Below are 25312 nucleotides of genomic sequence, written 5' to 3' on the forward strand. Positions count from 1 at the left end.
GTGGAATACAATAGAAATTTGAATCAATTGTCTCTTTCACTCGCCCTAGTTTTTTAGGGTTCATTTTTAGGGTTCCGTAGTCAACAAGGAACCCTTAGTTTCGATCTGTCCGTCCGTCTGTCTGTCCGCGGTTTTGCTCAGAGACTATAAGACCTGCAAAGCTGTAATTTGGCATGAATACACATATTAATGATGCCGACTAAATGCTACATAAAATCATTTAAAAAAATTTTTTTATGGTACCTGAAAAAGTGAGTAAACTGAGTACATATGTTGTAAAATTTAGTTTGTTATTATTTTTAGCAATATTCCGCGAAAATTTTAGCAATTTTCGCGGAATTTTGCTAAAAATAATAACAAACTAAATTTAAACTATGGATTTCCGCAAAGTAACGCCTGATTCCATTAACTATACATATTTTGTGAAAATTTCAAGTTCCTATGTATTGCCGTTACTGATATCGAGCAAAAAATAGCAAAAAAATCACGTTTGTTGTATAGGACCCCCTTAAACATTTAAGTTATTTTGTTTTTAGTATTTCTTGTTAAAGCGGCAACAGATATACATAATCTGTGAAAATTTCAGAAGTCTAGCTATAGCGGTTCTTGAGTTACAGCCTGGAGACACACAGACAGACAGACGGACAGACGGACAGACGGACAGACATCGAAGTCTTAGTAATAGGGTCCCGTTTTTACCCTTTGGGTAACCCTAAAAAAAGGATCAAAATGTTTTATTCCAATTACCCCGGTATTACTAGAGTCAATTTATTTTCTCACTTTTTCCATCAGATTCTGGTAGACCTATACCATGCCTGTTATGCCAAATCCTCCATTATAAGGGTTCCTTGTAATTGTTACAGAACCATAAGATATGGGCCTAGGTTAGTTAGGCCGTAGGTTTGATGCCCGAAATAAAAATGATTTGATTTGATTAAGATCATAATATAATATTATTATGGTAACCAAGTTTTATTATAAGTAAATATTAAACCCAAACTACAGTTTAAAACTTGATAACCATAGAAATAATTACAATTAGACTTACTATAACCTTAGCTCCTTTCTTGATGAGTCCCAGTTTTCCAGGTCGCGCTTGGCTGATCGTCATAAAAGACAACAAGGTTAAAACTAATAAGAATAAGTTAACAAATTTCATTTTGCCGGCTTGCCTTGACCAGCTTGAACTCTAAAGTGGGTATAATACTAGTATAATAGAGGACATGTCTTTTTATATTAAGAGTTATCGCGCGGGGAGGTACCTCGTGCGAAACCGAACACTTCAAGCAATTGACTATGTAAATATTAGTGTTACAATATTGCAAAAAATGTTGTCTTAGCGATTCATTTTCTTGCTGTTATGTGTGCAGATAATAAACACGTCAGTTGATATCGTGACGAGGCGAGAGGCGGCGAAAAAATCAAATAAAATGCCACTTTATGACAAAGGCTTTCTTTTTTGCTCTACGCTACTACAATGCAGGCGCTAGACCAATGTCGGTAGAAAATGAAATCTATAGAATAGATATAATATAGCCTAACTAGCCTATGTCATAAAGTGGCATTTTATTTGAATTATTGGCGGGCGCGGTCGTTTGCGGCAAGCATTGGAAAGCCACCTTTATTGTAGCAGGTCGCCGCTATTTCACTATGCACCTTCCTCCAACCGGAAGCCATAATTATATTATTATAAATGCGAAAGTGTATCTGTCTGTCCTGTTACCTCTTCACGCTTAAACGCTAAAGCGATTTTGATAAAATAAGGTTTGGAGATACTTTGAGTCCCAGAAAAGAACATATCCAACTAAACAGTTTAACCAGGATTAAGGGGGAAGGCTAACCCAACATTTTATACTTAAAAATAAGCCCCGAATTGTGTTATTTTCTAAACATAGATACTTCATTATATTTCCAAGAATTTGATCTGAGCGGAAACAAGATATCTTAAAATTTTCTCGATAGAAAAGAATTACAAAGATGCATCTAATTTTCACGAATTTTTCATATTTTGCCATAACCGTGCGGGTTAATGCCAGCACCCGCGCCCCTAAAAATTACACGAGCACTCGCGCGTAGAGCATTTTGCTCACGTTTATAAAATATGTCGTTATATCCAGGTTTTACAAAGTAATTTATTTTTTCATTCTATTAAACAAAGTACACTTTGTTTATTATAAAAAAATATAAATTTACAACCTTATCAACATATTTTAAATTTAGTTTGTTATTATTTTTAGCAATATTCCGCGAAAATTTTCGCGGAATATTGCTAAAAATAATAACAAACTAAATTTAAACTATGGATTTCCGCAAAGTAACGCCTGATTCCATTAACTACTAATCAACATATTAAATTTTCATTAACATTCACGACAAGAATTTTTTCAATATCCTAAGGCAGAATGAAGGAAAAAAATTCACAAATAAAAATTTTTTTTAAAAAGAAATCTTAGATATAATATGGGAAGTATTAATCTTCATTATATTTCCAAACACAATCACAAGATTTATGACATTTTGCTCGGTACATAAAAATTTTTGGCAGGCAATGAAGGCCTTTTTTGGTCTTTCGGTTTTTGCGTCTTGGGCAAACCACTCAAATTCTCTTTGGTTTTTCTTGTCTCGGTAATTCAGATTCTAGTATTAAACATTTCATCAACTTAAAATACGATGTTTCTTTATGAGGGAAAAAGCGACTTTATTTTATAATATGTATAGATAAAGATAGTAAAGAGATTTTGAAAAGTTTTCAATTTGGATTTCATGTAAGTTATGATCTAAATATGAATAAATTATGTTTTTGAAACCTAAAAATAAGCTAACTTTAGTTAACCTGGCTTTTGAAGTCGTATACAAAGTTGTCGTTTGCAGATTATATTAATTTTAAACTGTCTGTCGTTGAAATTTCATGCTCATTAAACGAAAACAAAATAAGGAGACTAAAGTTTTAAAATATAGAACTGAAACCGGCCACCATCACGGAAACCGGTGTGGGAGTACTATTTAATAGCTATTTGACCGAGCTTTGCTCGGTATTCGATAAAACACGAATAAAATTACATTTTCTAAAAATGATTTCTATCTAGATCGATTTATCGCCCCCGAACCCCCCTATATACTAAATTTCATGAAAATCGTTGGAGCCGATTCCGAGATTCCAATTATATATATACAAGAATTGCTCGTTTAAAGATATAAGATAGATCACTTAAGTTTTAGGTTTCTTTAAATCTAGGTTCTGACAAAAAAGGTATACCGACGATATTAAAATTGACTTTTTACTTACGTACTCGTAGAACGTAGAACTAGAAACTATTTAGTACTTTTAACCCGTGCTTTTACAGAATATTCGACGTAACGACGTTAATTAATTATAGGTATTTTGCATACGTCTAGTCGCTCGCACTCAAACACCGTGTCGTTGCTGCACTGCTGTGCCGGTCTGTGCGGCGATCACCACAACTCGAGCATCACCGAGCCGAAATCTACCCAACTGAAACGAGACAATGTTAGGAGATTTTCGTTACGGAATTTCTTGATTCGGTCGCCGCGCTCAAAGTCCGCGATAAAAGCTATGCAATAGCTTGAAAACCTTAGAACAGGGTTTCTCAATCTTTCGGCTCCACGAACCCCTGTTAAAACTCCCTGGTGACAGCGAACCCCTTACTAACTAATACCCCCCCTCCCTCATTGACTGTTGAAGAAAATATGGTTTTTATTTGAATAAAATGTAACACGCAAATTGTACAGTGTTGCCGTGCGAGAATTTACTCGAGAACGGCTTCTGTACTGGGTGGTCGAAAGAAAACACTTCGTCACTATTGTACTATTAGCGGGGGTCGAGGTCGACGCGATTTCCGGCCAGCCTTTCTTCTATTTCCGATGTAGCGATGACCCAATAATTCCCCAATATTTCCCCAATTCTTCTTGTCTTGCTGTTTCTTCTAGGTAGGCTAGCTCGGAGCGGTCTCGTTAGCGGCCGGCCCGGCCCTTTATTTATACTAGGTTTAAAACAATGGGCCTGACCTGCGGTCCCGTTATCAGTCCCGTTATCACCTAGTCCCCGCCAAACTTTCTTTATTTTCTCTAAATATTTACACGATTTTATATAAACTTAATATGCTATGTTACTAATTCTAAACACTATTTTACTATATCACTTACCTATTTCTATTACAATATCGAACATAAACTATTAAAAACTACGGAAAATCGGTAAAACAAAGTGACTAATCTAGCTATCTCTATCTATTACATGCTACTTTGTATATGTCTATCCTACTCTAACACGAAATTTACAAAGAACGATATAATTATGCAATTTTTACTATTAAACTATTTAAATTTAACAGAACTAGAAATAAAATACAAATTAACTATTAAAATGTAACTATTAACTATTGACTATTAAACTATTTGGTTTTGGGAATAAAAAACACATTATGAGATGGTTTATTTCCGTCTCACTCTTACATGAAACCTATGAATTAAATTAAAGTATTTTAAACCTATTACTATTACGAACAAACTACAAGTTAATATCTATGTGTTCAACTATGTACTCTATATAATATTTTATTGTCCTATCGCAAATACACTAAACTATAAATTGTCCTTGCACAAACTAAAATCTATATTATTATTTTTTCGTCGTCTCGTACATAAATAGTACCAAAAGAAATGTCTTCCTAATATTAATGTGATGGGTGTGCTCGTTTCTTGTCGCAAATGGATTCAATGTTAGAACTTAGAAGTAATTTTGGACAGTTTTAACCTTAATTCTGACTCGGTATCAAATCGATTTCTGCATTTAGTTTTTATCATGACGGTGTGAAAACCCACTCTCAGATAAGTATGTTGTAGCAAAGGGTAAAAGGAAATTCACCGCTTCGCGTGGGATTTCGAAATACTCTGCTTGTCTAGCTACCCACCCCATTACGTAAATCTTGTCGCGAACCCCTTGCCGTCGAATGGCGAACCTCTAGGGGTTCGCGTACCCCACTATGAGAAACCCTGCCTTAGAAGAGTACATCACTTAAAGTGACTTAAACACAAGCGTACAAGGCCCTTTAATAAGAACATTCATCTTAATCTTTCAACATTTTTTCTTTCGCCAGATCAAGGCTGTTATCCCGAAACGGAGACAATAATACAACGGACATACTTATACAGTGAAACCTGGTTAATTGGGATCTCAAGGGACCAAGACTTTTGTACCAATTATTAAGGGCTCCCAATAGTCCAGTTATCCAATTAAGCAGGTTTAAAATTATGGGTGTCTCATTTACAGAGGCCGGCACTCATAGAGCTCCATATTTGCCGTTATTTAATTTTAAAAGGTTTTTATATTATTTTTTTTTGGGTTTTCCTTTTCCAACAATACACTGAGACCTAATTTTCTCGTTTTTAATAATTCCACACAGGTTTAACTTTGATATTACTACTACTACTACTACTCTGATTCTCCCTACACAGTTCACCACGCGACTTTCCACAATCATAATCTAATAGAAGTTTAGATTTTTCAGATATTGATAACGTTTTATATTTACATTTGAAAATTTTTTACACTTTTATCCCTTGTTTTTAGGTCAAAAACTGAGATAGTACTAACAAAAAAGCATGCACAATAGACGATGCGAAATGTATGTAAACAAACATGTCAAAACCTGTTACACATATCATAAATTGTCTCACTTATGCAGGTTAATAAGCTACAGAGTCTCAATTATAGAGTTAAATATCGAAAAAGTCTTAGAATTCTAATCTCATTTGACCAGGTTCAAAAATTCCATTAACAGAGGTAATTTAATGAAATAGTGCCGGGACTTCATTGCAACTGTCAATAATAGAGGTTTCTCATTTAGCCAGGTCCCGCATAACCAGGTTTCACTGTAATATTTTGTATAGTCTACATCCTGATGTAGTCTACAATATAAGGATTTAAATGGCATACATGTACGCAATGTTTGCCAGTCTTTACCGCAATAAATATAGAAATATTTAGTAGACTTACATATTACCCTAAACTTGGACCTTTTCATGTGTGGACGCTATCACAAAAAATATTACAAAAATTAGCAGGTCAGTACGAATTTCGACGTTAAGGGCATTAAAATAACATTCAATATCAGCGCGCCTTGTACAGTGGCGGTTACGACGCTCGCCGCGTTCTTGATAGGGCGAAAATTTATGAAGAAATTTGAGAGCGTTTCTTATTTTTCTTATAAATGGAAATGTTATTTATTTTTATATAAAATATTTACCTATTCTTACAGGGGACTAATTAAGCAACATTTTCTTTGTATTTTTTTTTTGTATATTTTTTTGTATATTTATACGTGGGAGAGCCATGCTTCGGTACGAATGGGCCGGCTCGACCGGAGAAATACCACGCTCTCACAGAAAACCGGCGTGAAACAGCGCTTGCGCTGTGTTTCGCCGAGTGAGTGAGTTTACCGGAGGCCCAATCCCTTACCCTATTCCCTTCCCTACTATCCCCTATTACCCTATTCCCTCTTAAAAGGTAACGCACTTGTAGCTCTACTGATGCTGCGAGTGTCAATGGGCGACGGAAGTTGCTTCCCATCAGGTGACCCGTTTGCTCGTTTGCCCCCTTATTTCATTAAAAAAATATATATATATTTTCCTTAGTTCAGTGTATTTAGCTATAACGGTACCTAATCAAACCCCATTTTTTTATCTTTTGCGATTATTGTGATGGTTTAAACGTATTTATGTGAACATTTATGTATTAGCATGCGGCTATAACATTTTTATAGTAAAGATGTGAAAATGAATGAATTATCTTTCATTTGAAACCAAAATATCCTCGCAGTGTGACTCCTAATTCTTCAAAATGGTACCTGAAAATCGCTGATATTTGTGAAAAAATGTGATAGCGTCCTTAAATGCATACAATAGTCGCTAAAGTTAGCCTTTTTTTGTTCCTTTCTTGCGATATCTATGTGCCATATAATTTTACTTATTTATTGATTAGCCAATAATGTAATAATATTATAGTCTAATTGATAGTTGATACGTATCCAGACCAACGATGTCAGAGGTTTTTCTCTGATGTTTCCTTCCCCGCTCGACTGTGCCTCTTTGTGTTTTGGGGAAATATAATTAGATTCCACTAGTATAGTCCATAGCACTACCTGAATTCAATCCCTTCATAGTCAAACGTTCAAACACTAGCACAGATTATTATTTAGGTAAATACTTAATGGTTACATGCCAAGTCACAGCTTAATTCGCCTTTGCGCAGATAAAACGTAAAGTTCACTTTATAAAATATATTGAGTAAGTAAGTATATTCCAGCGGAATCTTCGCTTAGGTCAAGCGATAATCTCTTTTCCCGTATACCCCGGGGGATTTTAAATATATTTCAATGTTATAGTAAATATGCTAGTCTTGAAACTTGCGTGAGCGAAGATTTGAGCAAATATTGCTTATAAACATAAATATAATATTAATTATTGATATTGAAAGAAAAACATAATAAAAGATTTGTTTGTTTATCGACTAAGCTTCGAAACTACTGACATGATTGTGAATATATTTGCCAAATCTAGAACATAACACTGAGAAGAAACATGTTAAACTACTTTAATTATAAAAAAAAATATAATATGGCTGCCGCGAACATTATTTTACGCCAGAGAGAAACATTCTTAATGTTAGTTATTTATTAATTAACATAACCCCAATCACCTATATGGATAAATTTATAAAATATAGTGTTTGTAACTAAGTTATCAAAGTTATTTAAAATCACTAAAAGCCACTCAGCAACCACAGTTTCTATTTAGTAAAAAGCACTTAGATTCATCCCTCAGGTATTTAGTGTACAAACAAAAGATTTATTTCTACTAATAGCTGTGAGTTGTGAACCGCCGCCTTATAAGGGTTTGTAAGGACCCTTCCAAGATATTGTTACGAAGGAGGATTTAAATTAAAGAGGGCTTTTACGTACGATTTTGAGAACACAACATCATTTTGCATTAAGTGAGCAAACAATATTTTATGAAGTTGTTTTGAATAATAAATCTGGATGAATTTTGCAATGTGTGTTGGTTATTATTGGTTGTTGGAAATAGGTATGCTGACTAACCGGTCATTATTAAATCAGATTTGTATAATATATATTGAATTCGAAATAATAAAATGGAGATGATTGATTCAATTCTATCTAGATTTAGGATGAATGAATTTTTGTCAGCAAACTTTTAATACAAAACAGTAGTTAAATTAAAAAGTTAAAGCCCTGTTGCAGTAAGGTAACAATAACTACTAATACTTTTAGTTGGGAGGAAAGGAAAGGTAAATAGGAAACAGATGACTGAATTTTTGGACCAGTTATTTAGTATTGAAAATCTTAAAAAAGTTATCTTGTTTACTTTTCCTTATATACAAATGTTGCCAAAGAGAGACAATAAAGAAAATTATGCTAGATATCAGCTGAACAGCCTTATTTATACTGCTGTAAATAATAATTGTATAATTTTGAATGACTCACATAAGGAATGTCAGGTTATAGATATCAAAAGTATTAGTAGTTATTGTTAAGGTATCCACAATGAAAAGAGATAAGTTCTTCTTATCTAATTTTTATAAACGACGTATAGCCAAATTGCTATTTAACTTTTTATATATGTCGTACGATGTCGTAGGATGATTTGATAAATCGAATTTTCGCAAAAATTCTAGGGATTTCGCGAAAACACGGATTTATCAAATCATCCTACGACATATATAAACCCAGCCAAGTTTTTGGCTTCCCCGACTACTGCTTTATTGAGCAGAATATTAGTCATAGTGTTAACGATTTGGAATATGTTCCAAATATTTATTTAAATTAGATAATAAGACAATGGAGGACATCCCTTGCACAAATGAATTAAGTTCAAGTCTAAATGTTGAAAATCCTACCAATAACTTGATAGACTTAATTAAACTGAGGAAAAATAAATGTAATTTGATTAATCTGGTGCATCAGAATTTACAAGGTATGATAGGTAAAGAACTTGAAATTGAGTTATTTTTAAAGGAATTTAACATTGATATTATGTGTATATCTGAACATTGGTTCAGATCACATGAACTCATTTTCAATTTCAATGATCACCATATAGCAAGTTCGTTCAGAAGAGAAATTGCCATTAGAGGAGGCTCTCTAATTTTAATCAGAAACAATTTGAAGTTTAAGGAACGTAAGGATATCGTGAGTCTCTCTACTGAACGAATAATAGAAGTGGCATGCATAGAGCTCAGCCAACTAATCATTGTGGGCGTATACAGGCCTCCATCAGGGTTGTACGATTCTTTTGAAGTAACAATGGAATAAATTTTGTCAAAAATATGTGCATCTAAAAAAAAATATGTGGTGATTTTAACATTAATTTATTAGATTTAACTCCCACTACTGTTAGATTCACATCTTTATTTCAATCGTAAAACCTTTACAGTTTGTTTCAGGAACCTACAAGGGTCTGTGAGACTACAGCCACTTGTATTGACAACATATTTACTAATCTTATTCCTGATAAAAAAGAAATAATTAATAAGCTAAGTTCTGATCACTGTGGACAAATAGCTTCTTTTAATATGAAATGTGACAGTGACGCGAAGAAAAGTCTTGTGTTTATTCCTGTGACCACAAAACGTATTGAACAATTTAGAAGTAAATTAAATTCAAATATCCATTTATTGGATAGGTCACATAGCTCTGATGAAGCTTTTAATAAATTATTTAAGGTGATAAGAACTCAATTTAATTCAATATTTACTTCTAAAACAGTTAGAAACAGTAATACAAAAACTAAATTTATTGAATGGGCAACAAAAGGGATTAAAATTAGTAGAAAAAGATTATATGAACTATATGATGAAAGGTGTATTAACAATAGTGAAGTATTTAAAGCATATGTTAAAAACTACTCAAAAACCGTTAGAAAAGTTTGCAAAGCTGCTAAACCCCTGTACATAAAAAACAAAATTAAACAGTCTAAAAATAAAATAAAAACAACATGGCAGGTTATAGCTGGTGAGACTGGAAATGTATCCTGTCGCAGCTCTGATTTTGAACTATACTTTAAAAATAAAAAGATTACTAATGATCAAGAAGTTGCGACGGTCTTTGAAAAGTTTTTTGCTGACATTCCGGTCTCAACGACTAAAAATTTAAATTCTTCGCCTGAAGCTGCCGAAAAGCTACTCAAAGACAATGTGAAGGAGTGTGATGTCAATTTTAAGTTTAGAGAAATAAACCCCAGAGATATTATTGATTCCTTTAAATTGTTGAATATTAAAAATACTACTGATCTCTGGGGCATGTCTACAAAAATTATTAAATCAATAATTATTTTTTTTATATATCTATGGACGCTTCACACCACGTCAGTCTGGCCCCGTGCTAAGTGTTGAGGTAAACCTCTTTAGTGTAAGATGGTGTTGGCCGTTCAGATTTTAGAAGATGTTTATTTCCTATGTTTTTGATATTTGACACCTTGTCAGTTTTTAAGTGTTCTGTTGATTGTCTAAAGAAAACTAATATATGATTTACTTTATGTACATTGCTTTTTATTAATTTCACAAAGTACTTCATTCCACCGGAGCCGAATTAGGATAGTAAACGACTCCCTGTAAAACTAAGTACCTAAAGGACTTGTGTTACAGGTACCAGACAACGGATATATATATTTAAGATTTTTATTATATCATACACATATTTAATACACATCCAGACCCGGGAACATTGAAAACTTTTTGTTCCGTCGGCGGGATTCGAACCCGCGACCCCCGGCTTGAGCTACCAACGTGCTCACCACTGAGCCACAGAGGTCGTCATAATAATTATGCTAGATGAGGAGCTACGATATCAATTATTGATATCGTAGCTCCTCATCTAGCAATGATTTTTAATGACTGCATAATAAATTGTGTTTTTCCTGACTTAATGAAGCAAAGCAAGATTGTTCCTTTATTTAAAGCCGAGACTAAATCGGATCCCACGAATTTGACGTTGAAATTTTTTTCCACGAAAAGGTCGGTAGAATCGATATAGGCCTGCCTATATCGATTCTACCGACCTTTAGTAAAATATTAGAAAAAATTATTTTAAAACAATTACTAGTGCATTTTAATTCAAATAATTTGCTGCACGATACTGATTTACTAAGGGTCGATCCACAACGGATGCCGGTATAGGACTTCTTTGTAGTATTTTTGAAGCTTGGGAGGAGTCGCAGGAGGAGAGATCGCAAAACACACCTAAGGCATAGGTGTGTTTTGCGATCTCTCCAAAGCATTTGATTGTGTTGAGCATGCTACATTGATCAGGAAACTGCGCCACTACGGCATAAAGAACTCTGCTCTCAGTCTTTTGACTTCTTACCTTAAAAATAGGGCTCAAAGGGTAGAGGTAAATAGTAAAAGGTCCAATGAAACCAAAATAGAATCAGGTGTCCCACAGGGATCTATCTTAGGCCCATTTTTTTTCTCATCTATATAAATGACTTACCATATCTAGTAAAGGATAATAATAATGAGATAGTGCTTTTTGCTGATGACACTTCACTTATTTTTAAAGTGAAGCGACAACAGTCGAACTACGATGAGGTAAGCAGTTCTCTCTCAAAAATAGTACATTGGTTTAATGTTAATAACTTACTTTTAAATTCTAGTAAAACTAAATGTATAAAGTTTACTTTGCCCAATGTTAGGCAAGTCCAAACCAATGTGCTATTAAATAATGAGAAGATGAATTTGGTAGATAACACTGTATTCCTAGGTATTACACTTGATAGTAAATTACAGTGGGGTCTTCACATTGCTAATCTAGCAGGTAGGCTCAGTTCTGCAGCATATGCAGTCAGAAAAATTAGAGAAATTTCTGACGAAGACACGGCACGATTAGTATATTTTAGTTATTTTCATAGTAGGATGTCATATGGAATCCTTTTATGGGGAAACGCTGCCGACATTAATACAATATTTGTGCTGCAGAAGCGAGCCATACGTTCTATTTATAAAATGTCTGCTTTAGAATCTCTGAGAAATAAATTTAAAGAAATTGGTATTCTAACTGTTGCTTCTCAATACATTTTGGATAATGTAATATATGTTAGAAAAAAAATAAAACAATTTAAAGTTAAAAGTGACATTCACTGTAGAAATACTAGAAATAAGCACAAGCTGGATATGCCAGTGATCAGACTTAGTAAAGTCAGTAAATCTTTTAAAGGTCAATGTATACGCCTTTACAATAAAATCCCAGAAAACGTTCAAAATTTTTCCATTAATAAATTTAAAAAAGTAGTCAAAAAGCGTTTGTGTGCCAAAGCTTATTATAAGGTCAATGATTTCATAGAAGATGGCACATATTGGGAGTAGGATCTTGCAAGGCTACTTCTACATTATTATAATATTATGACTTACAATTATGTATGTTGACATTGTATATAATATTAAGTTACAAAGTTGTAAACTTTATTTTTCAATTTTTCTCTCACTTTTTTGGTAAAAAGTGGAACCCGTGCGAGTTTCTTACGCCGGTTCTTCTCGCCGGGGTGGTTCCCGAACTGGTGGTAGGCATCAGGTAGACCATTCTGAAAAAATTTGATTCAAATTCACTCAGAAATAAAACATTTTTTATTTTTTATTTTATAACTGGAAATTATGGCTAACTATGTATACTCACTCTCTCCTCGCCCGTGGCTTGCATCTACCTTTGACAATCAACGACTTTGACCCTCTACCTAACTTCTTGTAATTCGTCTATTCATCTGGAGAAGCTAAAATTTAAGAAGAAGGCGCAAGCGATAAGTAGGCGACAAAAAATTTTTACAAAATCCATATTAATATTATAAATGCGAAAGTTGGCACGCTTTAACCACTTAAGTAGCCGATTTCGATAAAATATTTTGTTTAACAGATATTTTGAGTCCTTTAGGAATTAGGATGGTTTTAATCCTGCGAAAACGAACTCGATTCCCTCGTGAAAAACTAATTTCGTCGCAACTCGCAACTACGTTGCAGGCGTCATGTAGTTTTAATATATGTTGATTGCATCGCAATCGTAAAAAACATAGATACTGATATTAAACTTTACATATTACCCGCAGGAGTTCCCAAAGTGTGCGCCGCGGCGCCCTAGTGCGCCGTGGAAAGGCAAAAGGGCGCCGTGAGTCGATCCTTCCATGAGTTCCATCATTATCCGTAACCCCAAATATTGTGAAAAAAAAAATACCTATTGATTATGCAAAGCAGGCAGATGACAAATACTTGTTTATTATCAAAATACCTGCTTAACCCATCGATGTAAATCAGGTAGAGTGACAGAATATTGTGACGTGTAACTGCGCCGCATGCAGAAAAAGTTTTGGAACCCCTGACCTAACGGATTAAAATTCAGAAGGTGTGCAAGCTACGTGCAATTTAACTATTCACGTTGGATTATACGACGTACATTTTGTTAAAGTAAAACGATATTTCAATTGAATTATTTGCTTATTAAAATAATTAATTGCTTTTTATCTAACATCAGGATTGCTGTCAGAAGTCCATTTGCATGAATCTGGATTAAGGCTAATCATGTGCTACGCCTTACTCATTATATTTATTTGACGAGTGGACGAAAAAGATAGAGGTCACAATAATGAATAATTATTATTATATAGGACATAGTTATAATTATTGTATACTTTTTAGCCGCACTGATTGATGCAAGCGGGCTAATTTTGTTTTCAGTAAGAGCATTAAAAATCGTTTCCATAAAATTGATTTAAGTAAGTACTTATTTAATTTACCTAATATTTTCATATTCACCAAGAGATTATTTTTATAAATTACTTAAGTAAAAGTTTTCTCGATGAATATGAAATTTTCTCACACTCGGCGTTAAATTCAATTTGGAAGTTTGTAACAATTGCGTACAAACACCAAGCGTCTAATTTAAAGTTTGAGAACATTTTTACATAATAAACATTGAGAATTAGGAACTTTACTAAACGTGAGACTAAACTATTCAAAACAGGACAACTAGGCTGCTGCAGTATCATCATAAATTATTATATTTTTCTACAAAACATTGTGGAAAAAATATTTTTACGAGCTTAGCATGTCCTCGATAGAAATGAATAAATATATTTGGAAAAAATGATCTCTATAACTTTTCCTATTCTGAAAGCGTGGCGTAAAAAATGCTGTAAAGTCTATCTATACATAATTATTATTATAAAACAAAATCGCTTTTTTTCCCTTATGTCCCTTTGTTCCCTTTAATCTTTAAAATTACGCAACGGATTTTGATGATTCTTTCAGTGTTAGATAGCCCATTTATCGAGGAAGGCTATAGGATATATTTTATCACGTTAAGACTAATAGAAGCGAAGAAATAGAGGAAAATGTGGAAAAAACGGGGAAAATTATTTGAAAGGGCTAACTTGAACGCGCTAATCTCAGGAATTATCGGGTGCGATTTGAAAAATTATTTCAGTGTTAGATAGCCCATTTACTGAAGAAGACTATAGGCTATATTTTATTACGCTAAGACTAATATGAGAATGGGGAAACAAAAAACGGGGGAAATTATTTGAAAGGGCTTATCTCGCGAACTACTGGAGTAATTTTTATGTTAGAAGTAGACCACGTGAAGGATCATAGGTTATCGATTTTAATCATTTTTTCAGTGGCTATATAATATTATATACCCGTGCGACGCCGGGGCGGGTCGCTAGTATTATATAAAAATGTAAAAGCATGCATTGTATAAAATATCAAAATATTTCAAGAAATTATGTGTAGGACAAATACTAAGAACAAGGGTTTATGTTACTATTAATAACAGTTATATAGCCAAAATGTTTACTGCTACAAACATTACAAAAACTATCAAGGATTTTACTACAGCTCATAATAGATGACACAGTAATCTGTTCCTTAGATCGCTAATAAAAATTCCTCACTTTATTGAAGCTATAAATGGAAGTGCTTTGAAGAATATTGTGTTGACACTTATTGTAATAAAATTAGTTGGGACGTCAAAATAACATTATATTTAAGAGCTTATATCGAAAAGCTTTGTGCAGATGAGCTACAAATAAGCTCAATCGGTCGACTTAAACCAAATGAAAAAGTAAAGATAAAGTTCTGCACACCTTTAACTGTATAACCTCAACTACGCCTCTCTTTTTACAGAGTCATTGGAGTCACCCAGTATACCCATTACCTACACACATATAGCGAAACTACGATTGACTACGTCGAATCATAGCGGTGTGTGGGGTTTTTGTATTTTTTTTTTATGAAATAAGAGGGCAAACGAGCAAACGGGTCACCTGATGGAAAGCAACTTCCGTCGCCCATGGACACTCGCAGCATCAAAAGAGCTGCAGGTGCGTTGCCGGCCTTTTAAGAGGGAATAGGGTAATAAGGGAGGGTAGGGATGGGAGGGGAAGGGAATAGGGGAGGATAGGAAAGGGAATTGGGCCTCCGGTAAACTCCGCGAAACACAGCGCAAGCGCTGTTTCACGCCAGTTTTCTGTGAGAACGTGGTATTTCTCCGGTCGAGCCGGCCCATTCGTGCCGAAGCATGGCTCTTCCCCGTATAAATGCTTATCACGCATACTGCATTCACCACATGCAAAAAATATTGCGTCTTCACTTGTTGTTTGACACAATACATTTTAGAAAATAGTAATTGTATTTATTACGTATAATATCTACTTTATATTTTAGAATAAGCATATCCGTGCTAATATAATAAAAATTCATCCGTCTGTATGTCTGTTACCTCTTCACGCCCAAACCGCCGAACTGATTTTGCTGAAAAGTGAAAAGCATGGAGAGACTTTGAGCCCAGAAAAGGAAATAGTTAGAATTAGCCTGAAAAATGTACGATTCACGCGCGAGAAACGAATTTTATTGCAACGGAGTTGTGGCCATGTCTAGTAGAATATAAAATAAGAAAAAACTTCTCAGCTACCTTAATCAATTGCAGGAAAGTTTTACTTGGGGATGTAGTTGTTTGTATGAAGACTGTGAAGTAATTATTGTGCGAGTAATACAACACTTGTTGTTACCAATACTTGATCGTGTTTCGCGACGCTTCGCCAATACTTTAAAGTGTCGATTTACTTTGCTACAGTAGCGATCACTACGTAGTTGCAGCGTAGCAATTAACAAACAAACAAACAATTAATATACTTTATTGTGCACAAACATAACAGTAAAACAAACATATTTAATAAATGAGACATGTACACAAATTAATATTGAAAGCAATTTCTTCCAGGCAACCCAATTACGCAGTGACTAGTGACTATTTAGTAATCTAGTAGGCACCTTCAAAATATTTATAGCTGCTTAGTAACAAGTCTCATTGAAAAGATATTTGTAGTAAAACTTCCTGGCTAAAACTAATATCCTAAATTCCGTAATTTGTTCTACCACCGTAGTAGTCCCCCAAGTATCAAAGCCATGTCAAAGACAAAAATAGAAAAAAATATATACTATAGATTAGAATGGTCTACGTACAACTTTCACGAAGATAGTTTAAAACATAAACTTATAATATACTGTCGGTTTAAAATCATGTAACAGCTTTTATATTGGACTTATACGTGGGAGAGCCATGCTTCGACACGAGTGGGCCGCCTCGACCGGAGAAATACCACGTTTTCACAGAAAACCGGCGTGAAACAGCGCTTGCGCTGTGTTTCGCCGAGTGAGTGAGTTTACCGGAGGCCCAATCCCCTACCCTATTTCCTTCCCTACCCTCCCCTATTCCCTTCCCTTCCCTACCCTCCCCTATTACCCTATTCCCTCCTTGAAGGCTGGCAACGCACCTGCAGCTCTTCTGATGCTGCGAGTGTTCATGGGCGACGGAAGTTGCTTTCCATCAGGTGACCCGTTTGCTCGTTTGTCCCCTTATTTTCAGAAAAAAAAACGGGACCCTATTACTGAGACTTCGATGTCTGTGCCTCTGTCCGTCTGTCTCCAGGCTGTAACTCAAGAACCACTATAGCTAGACTTCTGAAAAAACACAATTTTGTTCCATCTTTCGCTCAACAACGGTACGGAATCCTTTGTGCGTGAGTCCGACTCGCACTTGGCCGATTTTTTAGGCTATATAAATATAATAATATAAATGGGAAAGTGTATCTGACTGTCTATCTGTCTGTTACCTCTTCACGCCCAAAGCGCTGATCCGATTTTGCTGTTTGGTATGAAGATACCTTGAGTCCCAACTCCCAGGAAAGGAAAAAGTATACTTTTTATTCCGGAAAAGGTATGGTTTGCAATAAACGAATTTTGATGAAACGGGGTTGTGGGCATTATCTGGCTTAACATAAAATACACCGTGACTTGTCCTACTACTTGACGACCTCTGTGGCTCACGGTGGGCTGTTAGCTCAAGCCGGGGGTCGCGGGTTCGAATCCCGCCGTCGGAGCAAATAGTTTTCTAAGTTCCTGGGTCATGGATGTGTATTAAATATGTGTATCATAATATAATAAAAATCTTAAATATATTATGCTTAAAAGTATTAAATATATTTCCGTTGTCTGGTACCCGTAACATTGTCCTTCAGGGACTTACCACGGGGCCAGACTGACGTGATTTGAAGCGTCCATAGATATTATTATTATTATTACTATCTAGAATGAATATTATAAAACCACTAAACCATGGCACAGATTATATAATAGTACTCCATATTCCATAACAAGGGTAACATTGTAATCATCATTTTACTGCTGACAAAGTCAAGAGTTTATTGTGTTCCCTGATTAAAACCTTTGTTTGTCGATAATTATTCAAGTTAGACGAAGGCTTTTACGCGTTTAAACACGCAATAAAATACTCTCAACACCTCATTTCACTTTTGTAATGGGTTTGTTTTGGCAATACATTCTTCTTTGGCAAAATTTCATCGCCATTCCGTTTAAAAGCCTAAATATTTTATATGGCTATAAATATGCAGATTGCATGTCCTAGTAACTTCCTTTAAATAGATACAGACATCCACGAACGCTTTGGCGCGTTGATGATATGTTGTGCAATGGCATCAATCTAACAATTATCATTAACTTAAACAGTATTTTTCACTTAACAATTAGAGATAGAGAGATTAGATTCAGAATTACATAATTATATCGATAAACTAAACAAAAATCTTAAATTTAAAATATACGAATTACTAACAAAACTTTTTTGTTAATCAGTCTTTCAACAATCACGGCGCGGCGCGGCGCGGTGTAGAGAACTTTATTTGACTTTGTTTCATGCTCACGTGGTTGTTTTATATCCGTTTAAATTATGTTGCCTTAGAGTTTATGAGTTTGGTCCTTATAACGTTAGTATTAAAGGTGCTGTCAGGGGCAAATTATGTCTGAACGGACCGTAGTACTAACAGAAATATTGCGTCCGCTCCGCTATTGTTGAACTTGTTTCAAATTCAAAATAGCTCTAGTTTCATTGTTAGAACTAGTTGCAGTTAACTTTTAAAAACGTTAGAGAGAAGAAAAAATAACTCATACAATAATATTAACGGTTAACCAGAAATGTTAAAAATACTTACTTAGCCCTCGGTTGGTCGCGTGGGGTCTTTAAAAGACCGGAGTTTGCGAAAACGAGAAAAAACTATATTTAAATTACTCGTAGCAACCCCACTCTTTAGGTAATAGGTAGCTTGGGGGCGATACCGGTTCCTCCTCGTTGGTGTCCCTGGGCTCCTGGGTGCGCCACCCCGCCCTTTACACGGGGTGAGGTACTCAGGATGGCGGAACGTCGGTCTTTCCTATTTTTCTTTCTTTTTATTAGTGTACTCTTCGTTTTGCTTACTTTGTTTTATTTTTCTATCTTTCACCATCTTCTCTACTCTGTATTTCCTTTTTGTTTATCTCTTCTTTACATTAGTGTGTGTTTCTGTGTGTATGTCAGTGAGTGTATGATTTGACGGATGGACCCGTGGGTCCCCAATCCCCGGCATAGGTACCCGGCCTTGGGATGCATGGCGAGCGGGAGGTCTGCGCCGCAAGGGTACCACAACAGGGCAGAATCACCCTTAGTAATTGATCAAACATGGAAGTAAGCAATGGAAAAAATTCTCCCCGGGTGGGTTCCGGCAGTCCGGTGGATGTCGGAGAATCCCACACTCCTGCTTTGGCGGGGGGTCGCCCCAAGTATACGGGGGGGACTCAAGTTGCTTTGGTAAGATCGGAAGACGTTTTTAAAGGATGTGACACCTCGGATTTGACAGTACCGGACAAGACAACACGTATTATGACTCGAAGTGGCTCGCGGGCGGCAATGCCAACAGTCACAGCAATGGAAACGGAAAAAACTTCGGTGTTCTTTAGAAGACCTACTAAAGGTACGTCAGCTTCTGAAGAAAGCGGTAATGAGACCACCGTTTTTTCAAAGCAGGCGGCATACCTGAAAGAAAGGACCACCGCCAAAAAGCGGAAACCTGGACAAGACGATGCAGATGGGGAGTCGGAGGCTGAGCCGTCGAACCAAACAAGCCCGCAGAAGACGAAAGCCTCGCGTGCTAAACGCGGGAGAGGACGACCGTCTACTACAGGAGAGCATGTAGGCCTAAATAATAAAAGAGGCGTGGAGCATAAGCTTCTTGAAGTCCAAACGGACAGAGAGGTATTGGAACTGACGCAGAGGAACCAACCGCTCCGATCATCGCGAGCGTCCGGAACCTCTGAATATTCGGATGCAATGTTGGGTTCAGACGAGGAGACGAAAAGCGCGCTGGGCGCCACTATATCGACTAGCCTGGCTGCCATTTCAGAGACAGTCAGGAAATCCAGCAACCTGAGTGCTACTAGCATTAAGGCCATCAAAGATGCGACCCGTAACTTGCAAGAGGCTTGCTCGGTTTTGCTGACTCGTTCGTCAACGGCAGTGACCAGAGCCCTGGAAAAGGCGAATGCTCGCCTTTCCCGTGAGCTTTCGGACCTGAAACAAGAATTTGAGATTGTCAAACGGGAGCTCGCCGTCGTTCGGCCGCATGGCACTCAGACGAAGCAGACGACGACGACGAAGTTGACCACAGAAGAGTTGATCGAACGGGCTGTACGAGAGGCGGTCTCGCTATCGAGCGCTAGACTGGACGCACGACTAGAGGGTCTCGAGGCTCGACTCCTACCGGAGCCACGCCTGAGACCCCCACTCGCAGCGGACAGAAAGAAGGACCAAGCGGCTAATGCAAAGTCTGCACAGCCGTCGCAACCAGAGTTTGAAAGAACGGCGACGATGTCGGTCACAACGCTAATGCCACCGACAAATCCAGGCCCAGCCCTGAAAAAAAGAAAGAAGGCGCGGAAAACTGCTGCGGCTTTGGAGGCGACTAGTGCGAAACAAGACGCCCCTGTAGCAACAACAGCTCCGAGATTACTTCAAACCACAGAGTGGACTGAAGTGGTGAAAAGAGGTAGAAAGAAAAAAGAACAAGGAGCGGAAAAGAAGAATGGTAAGGTGCCGAAGAAAACAAAGAGTAGTAAGTTACGCGCCCCTAAGACTGCGGCTGTGGTTCTTACCCTACAACCGGAGGCAGAGGAGCGCGGCGCTTCGTACGGAGATGTGCTAAAAGAAGCGAAAAAACGTCTTGTCCAGCAGGCATTCGAAATCCCTGCGGTTAAAGTCAAGGTCGCGGTTACTGGGGCCCGAATACTTGAGGTCTCAGGCGATGCACACAGCGAAAAGGCGGACACCTTAGCTAGTAAACTAAGGGAGATTTTAGGGGACCATAAAGTACGTATCTCCAGACCCCAAAAGTGCGTCGAGCTACGGGTGTCAGGGTTGGACGACTCGGTTACGTCTACAGATGTCGCCGAGTCAATTTCAAGAGCTGCCAACTGTCCAGTCGAGGCAATCAAAGTGGGTGAAATACGCGTCAGCAGGAATGGTCTAGGGGCTGCGTGGGTGAGTTGCCCGATAGAAGCCGCGAAGACCATTTCTAACCCTAGTACCAAACTGTACGTGGGGTGGGTTGTAGCCCGCGTTACACTGCTGCCAGCTCGGCCCATGCGGTGTTATAAGTGCCAGGAGTCGGGTCATGCGAAGAGCAAGTGCACCTGCGACATTGACCGCAGTGGTCTCTGTTTCCGCTGTGGTCAACCAGGTCACATATCGCAGCAATGCCAGAACGCTCCGCATTGTGCGCTCTGCGCTTCGAAGGGAAGACCGGCCGATCACCGCGTTGGAAGCACGATCTGCGGGAAATCAGCCCCTAGGAATAAAAAGAAGACCGGCTCTGAAAAGAGCACGAGTCCTCAGACAGCCGCAACATCATCTACTGCGGCCTCTGCAGCAGAGAAGACTAGCTTGATGGACGCCCTATAACAATGGCCCAAAAAAGTTTCCTGCAATGTAACTTGAACCACTGCGCCGCCGCACAGGATCTACTGGTCCACTCCATGGCACAGTGGTCCATTGACATAGCCGTAATATCCGAGCCATACCGGACTCTGCCTGGCGCGAACTGGTTTGTTGATGCAGATTCCTTAGCTGCTATCGTTACCGGCCCAAGAATCGTAGCATCTAGTAGCGCAGTGAAGGGTAATGGATTTGTCGCAGTGCACTTCGAGTCGTTTACCGTGGTAAGCGTATATTTCTCGCCCAACCGACCGATAGCTGATTTTAAGGAGCTCCTAACGCGACTCTCAGCACTCATAAGCGGAACGCCCAATCCAGTAGTCGTCGCAGGAGACTTTAACGCAAAATCTGCGCTTTGGGGCTCCCCGGCGACAAATGCCAGAGGCCGAACAATCGAGGAGTGGCTAGTCGAAACTGGCCTGGTAGTGCTCAATCGCGGCAATGCCAGTACCTGCGTACGTCAAAGAGGGGAATCCGTAATCGACATTACCTTGGCTAGCCCTTGCGTTGCACAGCGGTCTACCGAGTGGCGCGTTCTCCAAAATGTGGAGACTTTGTCCGACCACCGGTACATTCGGTTTGGCATTAATGACTTCCACGACAGACCGGGTCGCCACTCATCACCTTACAGTGGCCCCCGATGGTCTCTGCGGCAATTAAATAAAGACCTTTTAATAGAAGCTGCCATTGTGCAGTCGTTGGTACCAATGCCACCGGTAGAAGATGCTGATACAGCGGCGGAATGGTTGAATGAGGCCATGACGCAGATCTGCGATGCGTCTATGCCCAGAATTCGGTCAACCAAGCGCGTACGCGAAGTGTACTGGTAGAGTCCGGAGATCCATCAGCTACGAACGGAATGCGTAGCAACTCATCGACGATATACGCGTCTTCGAAGAAGACGCAACAGAAATGCAGACGCTGAAGAGGTTGCTTATGAAGCCTATAGAGACGCCCGAAGCGCTCTAAAGGCAGGCATTCGGCAAGCCAAGTCCAAAGCGTGGACCGAGTGGCTGGAGACTCTAGATCGCGATCCTTGGGGGCAGCCTTACAAAACATAAGGCAGAAACTTCGTCCATCTGGCCCACCTCTCACCCAGAGTCTCGAGCCACAACTACGAGAGACAGTCCTCTCAGCTCTGTTCCCGTCCAGAGCCGATTGGTCTCCGCCAGTAATGGCACCCCCGGACGATACCAACGGTACCGACGATGAAGAGGAGGTTCCACCCATAACGTCGGCGGAACTTGCCATAGCAGTAAGGAAAATGCGGCAGAAAAATAAGGCACCTGGCCTCGACGGCATTCCAGGCCGCGTATGGGCACTCGCAATGGAGGAGATGGAAGAGCGAGTGCTCATGGTACTTAACATCTGTCTATCGCAGTGTCGTTTCCCAAACCGCTGGAAAAGTGGGAAGCTAGTTCTGATCCGTAAATACGGAAGACCTGAAAATCGCCGTATACGCGCTCTGGGACTTGAGGTCGCCCTGGATAAATCCGAGGCGATCTGCTTTCATGTGCGCGGAATGCGCCGCCATTGGATGCTGCTGTAATCGTGGGAGGTACACGGATCGAGGTGCGTCGGTCCATGACCTATTTGGGTCTTGTGTTGGACAGCCGGTGGTCTTTTAAAGAGCATTTCCGATGTTTGTCAGAGAAAGTCTCAAAGACCGCCGGTGGACTAACGAGGCTGCTTCCTAACTTAGGAGGACCCAACCTCAAATGCCGAAACCTGTACATGGGCATAGTGCGGTCAATGTGCATGTACGGGGCGCCAATATGGGCCGAACACCTGGCGACAAAAAACAGACAGATCCTGGTCAGAATGCAACGTACACTGGCCATTAGAGCGGTTCGGGGATACCGCACAATATCGAAAGACGCAGCATGCGTCCTCGCAGGCAGCGTCCCTTGGGACATTGAAGCCAAATCGCTGGCTGATATTTACTGGCGTTGCCAAGCCGAGCGCGAGGAGGGATATCTTCCACCGCCAGACTATATACGACGGTGGAGGAATGACGCGAAAGACCGCGCGTTCGAGCAATGGCTGGCACGAATAAACGAATCCACAGTTAGTGTCGACCTACTAGCTGCTATGCGCCCCGTACTGAGGGAGTGGGCAGACAGAGAAAGCGGGGCGCTATCTTACCGCCTCACACAGGTGCTGACCGGACATGGGTGTTTTGGTCGGTACCTGTGTGACATCGCCAGACGTGAGCAGACCACAGCCTGCCACCACTGCGACGACGAACGGGACACGGCACAGCACACCCTGCTGGCTTGTCCCGCATGGACCGGACAAAGAGCGGCTCTGCAAGCCGCCATCGGAAATGACATTTCGCTGCCAGCGATCGTACGCGCGATGCTGAGTAGCGAAAATTCCTGGAGAGCAGTCGCGACATTTGCCGAGGAGGTGATGTCAGCGAAGGAGGAGTCAGAGCGCAGACGTGAGGCGGAGTCACTCGACCCTCAGAGGAGGCCAAGGCGAAGACAGAGGGCCAGACATGGGCCCGACATCCCGACTTAGCGGGGAAGCTCGGGGTACCGGCGTGGGGACGCCGTCACCCAACAGCACCGAGCTCCCGAGTTGGCTGCGATGCGCTAAGTGTTCCGCGCATCGCATCATAGTGCAGTGCAGTGTGGGCCTAACAGCCATGCACTAGTGCCTTTAGGGGTACTCGCTGGCAGGGTCGCGGTTGTGTATCCCGCGTATCCCGTGGCTCTGCCTAAAGCGGAATGTAGGAACACTCGTTGGGTTTTTAGTGGGTATGCCCGGGCGCGGCCTCACCGCCCTGGGGAGTCCCACATACCCCGGTAGCCATCCCCAGACCGCCGGGGATGCGTAATAGCATTTCCCCAACGAAAAAAAAAAAAAAAAAAAAAGTAATAGGTAGCTTCCTAAAATGAATTATATTTCGATATAATTGCCACGTCTCGTCTGAGCTCGCGTGCATGTATTGTGTGTTACTGATGTGTTTATTCACGCCGAGGTCTTTAAAGACCCTAGGTGACCAACCGCGTCACTAAATTTGATTTGATATTTTCATACAGTTTTAATACCGAAATGGATTTATTTTGTGATTTTCCTTGTATTTTAATAATAAATCAATTAAAATGTCGTGAGTTGGTTCTTATGGTTTTATATCGTTTAAAAGAAGTTTTAGACGCACTTTTCCAGTAATGCATATTTTGCTATGTAGACCAAAATGATGATGATTACAAACTAATTGTCGGTATATTTACCATTCCTTTAAAGTATTAGAACAGGAAAATGTATAAGAATAAGGTTTTGGTTCTAAAAATTTGTCAATGTTTAAACATTCAATAGTTTATATGTTATTTGGACTCAGCTTTTTAGATTTCAATCTAAGTTATAGGAAATTTAACTATTATTTCAGTTATCTACATATTTTACGACTATGTTGATATATAAAACTATGTTGATTTTTTTTAATTTTCCTATCTTACGGTTTCCACTTGAAATTTTTCGATTTCTATTTTTAAATTGTGAAAATATAATATTTTTTTTGATTAAATCTGATTAATATTGAATTAAATAACAATAATTTACAGAAAAAAGTTAAGAAACATATAAATTTATGCCATTTTTATGCCATTTAATTTTCGGGCTTTCAAAGACCACAGGTGACCAACGGCGTTATTTTAAAAGCACGACCAACCGAGGGTTAAATATATACCCTCATATTCGTTCCGTCGAAATTTGTTTATTGTGCAGGAACCGTCCATTTTGCCAGACTGAACACTGTCCTGTGTCCTTTCTCGGTACAGAAAGTGTCTCCATACCAAAGTGTTATTAAAATCAGCTCAGAGGTTTGAACGTTAAAAGGTAACAGAGGAAACACATTTTCACATTTTTAAAATTAAACTAGCTGTCCTGGCAAACGTTGTTTTGCCATATAA

The 25312-nt window shown here is 38.7% G+C and overlaps 1 long non-coding RNA gene across 1 annotated transcript; it reads left to right on the forward strand.

Annotated features, from left to right (window-relative positions):
* Nucleotides 1–1131: 1131 nt before the first annotated feature.
* Nucleotides 1132–24450, forward strand: LOC121733587. The gene is made up of 3 exons (XR_006036581.1): nt 1132–1144; nt 16051–16058; nt 24392–24450. It is a non-coding gene; the product is annotated as an uncharacterized LOC121733587 (long non-coding RNA).
* Nucleotides 24451–25312: the final 862 nt, after the last annotated feature.

The sequence above is a fragment of the Aricia agestis genome, chromosome 14, assembly GCF_905147365.1.
Source record: "Aricia agestis chromosome 14, ilAriAges1.1, whole genome shotgun sequence".
Classification (NCBI taxonomy): domain Eukaryota; kingdom Metazoa; phylum Arthropoda; class Insecta; order Lepidoptera; family Lycaenidae; genus Aricia; species Aricia agestis.